This window comes from Mauremys mutica, unplaced genomic scaffold, assembly GCF_020497125.1.
Source record: "Mauremys mutica isolate MM-2020 ecotype Southern unplaced genomic scaffold, ASM2049712v1 Super-Scaffold_100273, whole genome shotgun sequence".
Lineage (NCBI taxonomy): Eukaryota > Metazoa > Chordata > Testudines > Geoemydidae > Mauremys > Mauremys mutica.
The window spans coordinates 116,745-122,671 of NW_025423300.1; positions in this window are offsets into that span (position 1 = coordinate 116,745).

Genomic DNA, 5,927 nt, shown 5'->3' on the forward strand with positions numbered 1-5,927 from the left:
GCCAGTCGCCCCCCACCCTGCTGCTGCTGCCCCCACTGCCCAGCGCCCCCCCACCGGCCAGTCACCCTCCCCGCCCTGCTGCTGCTGGTGCCCCCACTCCCCACCGCCCCCCCAGCTGCCAGTCACCCTCCCTGCCCTGATGCTGCTGGTGCCCTCCCTGCCCAGCGCCCCCCAGCTGCCAGTCACCCGCCCACCCTGCTACTGCTGGTGCCTCCTCCTGCCCAGCGCCCCCCAGCTGCCAGTCACCCGCCCACCCTGCTACTGCTGGTGCCCACCCTGCCCAGCGCCCCCCAGCTGCCAGTCACCCGCCCACCCTGCTACTGCTGGTGCCCCCGCTGCCCAGCGCCCCCCAGCTGCCAGTCACCCGCCCACCCTGCTACTGCTGGTGCCCCCCCTGCCCAGCGCCCCCCCAGCTGCCAGTCACCCCCCACCCTGCTGCTGCTGCCCCCACTGCCAGGGAGTTTTCCTCCTCCATACTCCCCTCACGTACCCTCTTAAAGCACCTCCCCACAGGGCTCCCTGCTGCCCATGTGAAGGATGGGGGTGGTGGGGGGGAATTATTACTGTCTGTTTATGGAACTTCCATATACAATCCCGTCACACTGTCCAACTACTGTCACTTGGTATAAAATCTCTTCAGAACCGGGTGCTTTTCTCTCATTATCAAATATTTCTTTTTCGACCTATTTCTTCCCCAGTTCTCAAGGATAGATTTAAAATATTCCGGGTGCAGTGCTGTAGTAACCATGGTGGTCCCTGGATATCCGAGGCTGCCCCCGTGATTTATATACAAACGTTCCGTGTTATTCTCCATCCCATTCCTTATGGATCTGAACACGTTCGCTTTTTTGCTGGCCGCTGTGCAGTGAGTGGAGCTTTGCATTGATCTGGCTACAGCAGTGCTTCCCAACCTTTTTGTGGCCAGTAGCACATTCAGGTTTTCAGAAGAGTGTGGCGGGCGCCAACCATTTTTCAAGGCTTATTTTCTGTTTGTACATTAAATATACAAAAAAAGTCATATTTAATATTACATAATATATGAATCCATAAGATAAAAACGGTAATTTTACATGTAAAAGGTATTAACTAAATTATTCGGCAATTACTCTTTCACCTTCCCATGTCAATTTGCTCTTTTTTATCTACAAAATATTTTACAAAATCAATATAAACAATTTTCATCTTCTTTATTTTTAAAAAAGTAAAACATTGCTGAACTGCTGGTCCAAATATATTTATTATCCTTCCTTTAACATAGACTGAAGCCTGCAGCCCCAGAGTTCTCTGTTCCCGGCCGGGGCTGGGCTCCAGCTTCTCTCCAGCTTCGAAGCCGCAGCCCCCTGCCTGCCAGGACAGAGAACGCCGGCGCCTGCAGCCCCGGAGAAGCTGGAGAGAAGCCGCAGCCCCGCGCCTGCCAGGGACAGAGAGCACCGGCGCCTGCAGCCTGCAGCCCCCGAGAAGCTGGAGAAAAGCTGCAGCCCCGCGCCTGCCAGGGACAGAGAGCACCGGCGCCTGCAGCCCTGGAGAAGCTGGAGAGAAGCTGCAGCCCCGCACCTGCCAGGGACAGAGAGCACCGGCACCAGCAGGCTGCAGCCCCGTGCCTGCCAGGGACAGAGAGCACCGGCGCCTGCAGCCTGAGTTCTCTGTCCCCGTCAGGCGCAGGGCCACAGCTTCTCTCCCCTGCTGGGCAGTAGGTGGGCGCACATAAATGCCCCGGCGGGCGCCATGGCGCTCGTGGGCACCGTGTTGGGAGCCACTGGTCTACAGCAACGTGCAGATCCCTTTCTTTAGTTGTGTAGCCGATATGTTCTGCTGACGCTGCCAGGTGTAATGCATGTTCAGTAGGGGGTTCTCCCCTACTAATGCTGCAGTGTCCTTCTCCTCTAGGTTAGTATATTAATGATCTCATTTTGGTGTCATGTGTGTCAGTTCGTTGCCATGGCACTCGTGTGCTCAGACATCTGAGGATGCTCTGCAGAAAAGCTCCTTGAGTGGGGTGATCCACAGGGAGTAGCTCAAACCTCCAAAGTGCCTAGGCAGGGGCAGGACATTGGCACAGCAAGGGAGGGGTGTGGCAGTGACATCACAAAGGCCTTTTGCAGGACCTCAGACTATTGGTCCAAGGTAGTGGGGAGGTGGTGACCTCACAGAGAGATGCTGACATCAGCCAGGCAGGACAGGGGCGAGGGGCCAGGGAAACCTCAGAGACTCCTGTGGCTTTGCTCCAGCAAGTCTCCTTCTCCAGGTCTCTCTTTGAGGACTGAGGGAGTATTCGGGTTCATGGACGTGAGCGCCAGGAGGAACCTCTTTCGAGTTTTCTCCTTCCCTTTCGGTGATTTTACTAGAAAACAGCCGTTCCTGTTTAGAAGGTAAGAGCCTCCTGGAGGTTTGAAACCTTTTCAGTCTGATCCATCTGGTGGGAGTTGAATTCTAGGCATGGAAAACACGAGCTTAAGGAGGCAGATTTTTATTGCACACCTGGGATTTTGTCCCTTAGAATCACTGGGGACATTAGGGTTTGTCCTTTTTGTTTCACCTTTTCCTCCATCCCTCCCTCCCTCCCTCCGCTTCTTCTCTTGCTTCTTTTGTCCTTTCTCCTGTTCCCCTCCCAACACCCGGAAGTAGGATGGGGTGGGTGTGTGTTTTGCGGGGGAGGGCTCTGCAGCTCCCACTGTGGGAGGTCCACCCAAAAATGTGGGACTGAAATAGTGCTCAGGCAGTCAGGACCAGATTAACCTTCTGTGGGTCCTGGTACCAAACATATTTGTAGGCCCCTATGTAGTCACTGTGGGCTCCGAGTGTGGGCCTGGTGGGGCAGTGCCATTGGTGCCAGAGGATACCCGCTACTGAACCTCAGAGACATTTTTCATTTTGATCACACACCTCTCCATGACTGTACGCATTGCCATACACAGCTCCCTCAGCCCCCGCGTTTTCTTATTGAGCTGTACACCCATGTGGGTTTACCAGTGTCCACAGTGAGCAGAACTTTCATAGTGATCAAGGAAACTCCCCACAGATTTATCTCCTTCCTCATTCAGACCTTCTCTAGCCATGTCTCCAGTACCCCCGCCCCCCATGTCACCAGTCACAGCATTGCTTGAACCTTGCAACGGCAGCACTAGGGACTCTAAATCCTCAGCCCTGGCCCTAGGCAGCTGCAGACTCTGCAGTTAGGCACTTCCCTCCTCTAGGCCATGGCTTTAAATACCTGCGATTCCCATCACCTGCAGCAGAGGCCACCAATTCCCACGCCCCCCTCAGCCAGCACCTAGTCATGCCGAAAGTGAAGCCTGGATGATTTTGGAGGCTGGGATGCCAGGAGATTCCCGTCCCGGAGCAGCAGCTCTGCAACAAGCTCACATGCCCCCCCTCCGCTATGAGACCAGGACCCTGTGAAGACAGAGGGGTTACCCCGTGTATAACCAGTTCTGGCCAAAGCCTGTTGAAGTGAGTGGGAGGCTTTTCATTGTCTTTAATGGGCTGCGTATAGACGCAAAGGCCCCATTCTAGACTCCAGGAGCAAAGTGCCTGCTGTGCAGCACTGGTTTACTAGTGTAACAGGAAGGTTACACTAGTGAATAAGCAACACCTCCTACAGCACCTAACTTTTTCTGAGACGCTTTCCACCCAATTACTAAATGTGAACCTGCTTCCCTTACAAGGGCTGAACATATCAGGTGAGATGGTCACAAAAGAGATGGTGAGATGGTGATTCTGAGTTCAGCAGGGATTTTGGATGCGCACAGAACACAGACAGGACTGGTTCCCGCATGGTTACTGCAGTAAAGTGGAATAATTTTCAGCTTGTGTGATTGGAAGATGTCTGGATCCATCTTATAAGACTGTCCTACATAAATGAGGAAAACTTGAGGTGCCTTTATTATTCTTTTGTTCCACTCTTTGTTTCTATGGGGGATTTGCCAGTGCAATATCACTGTCTTCCTTTTAAACAAGCAAAACTAAAAAACAAAAAAAAAATGGTAATGGCTGTTCTAGCCCTAGTGAGCACTGGGAAGACCCCAGCATTTGTTGCTCAATTTTATCCTACTTTTTCTACAGCAAATGATAGTGGATCAGCATATTTGATTTGGGAGAAATGAAGTAACAGCTGCCCAAATTGAGCTTGAGCACTCCTGAATTTTGAGGGTGTTCAAATCTGGAAGGCAGGCGCTAGATTCCCTTTCTGAACATTAGCTAAATCTGGAAAGGAAAAAGTCAATTTCTATTTTCATGGCTCAGAAGTGGAAATCCTCCTGTGCTGTTTCTGAAGCTGCCCAGGTCCTCTAGTAAGGCCTCCCCTCCCTTACTTACCATTTTAACTTCTGGTGGGATCCACGTATCTCCCTTGCCAGGCTTCAGATAGAAGGGGACACTGTCCATTTAGTCCACCCAGTTCCTTCCTTGGGGGCTGCCAGGCGAGGTCACACCAGCATCCCTAAGCCAGTCTGGGGAAGTCTTCTGAGGGTGCTACCTGGGCCAAAGCCTTCTACTCCTTGGGCACACTTGTTCCCCATTCACACTGCCACCCACTTCTAGCAGCCAGCTCCCCAGCCACAGCAAGCTGCAGCACATGGAGTCTCGCAGCTTCCCCCCTCCCTTTCCTGTTGATAGCAGCCAAGGGAATGCTGGGAAATGTAGTTCCTTCCCTGCTCCAAGGCAGGGAGCTAGCCAAGGAACTACAGCTCCCAGGGCCCCGTGGGGTCTCAGCTCCCATGCTGGATCCGGGCTGCTCTAAGGCTCCGTTTCTGCAGAGGGAAGGAAGCGAGTGTTACAGGCCTGGAAAATCCTTGGCGTTCTCGTTACACAGGCATGTCTTGCTGACTCAATCGGTGTATCCCCTTGATCCTTTCCATGGATTCATTGTACAGCTGATGACCCTGGACGGGCCATCAAACAGGCTAGGCAGTGCTGATGCCAATAGATCTGAGGGTGTCACCCAGAAACACAGTCCACAGTCTGGAATACAGATATACCCTACGTATCTATATCTCACAATACAAAGGTGATACAAACAAAAAAAATGATCATACTTGGAAAATTATAACATTTTCCCTGACACCTAACATGGCATATCTAGCACAATTCATTATTAATACTGTTGCCGGCTCAAAGAGCCCGAGGCGGAGCAACAGCAGGGTTCGTTGCCCGGTGTGCGTCGCACTAATTATCACACCAGGGTGGAGAAGCAAAACCAGGTTTATTTGAGCCCAAATAAAGGTGCCAGGGAGAAAAGCATTCTCAAATCCTGCACGCCGCTCACAGGCGGGGTCCCAACATTTATACCCCCCTTGTTTGTGTAAGCTTTTTGTTCGGTTTTCCCCCTCCCTTCCCAGCAGCAGCTACATTAGGCATTACATTTCAGCGTGTTAGAAAAGGTTCTCATCCACAAGCTTATCTCTGGCCTTGACAGAACAAACACATACAGATTTTCCTTCCCCCTCTCCCCCTCCTCCCCGCCGCTTTTGCTGTTTTAAACTCCTGCATTTGCAAGCTGAGATTGCTGACAGTTACACATTTTGCTTACAGTCTGTTAGCATCTTAGGCTGGTTAAAGTTCACAGCATGTAAGAACTTTGGTTCACTTCAGGCCCAAAGTCACAACTTTGGTTTACTCAGGCCTAGTGGCACCAACAATTCCCCCCTTTGAGAATACTCAACAAACTTTTGGCGAGTTTTCTCAAACTTTACAAACAAAAAACTATGAAGCTTTACAGATATATGTACAACTGCTCTTTTGAGCTTAGTCACCCCCAACCCAGGAATGAATGCATGGACAAAAGTGTGGAATGTTCATTTAACAACTAAGGGATTGGGACACTGACTATAAATCAGGTAGGTATACCAAGTGGTTTAATTTCCCAGATGTCTTGGTGAATAATTTAGTTTCACATGCATCCTCCCCATGGACCCAGCAGGATTCGGTAT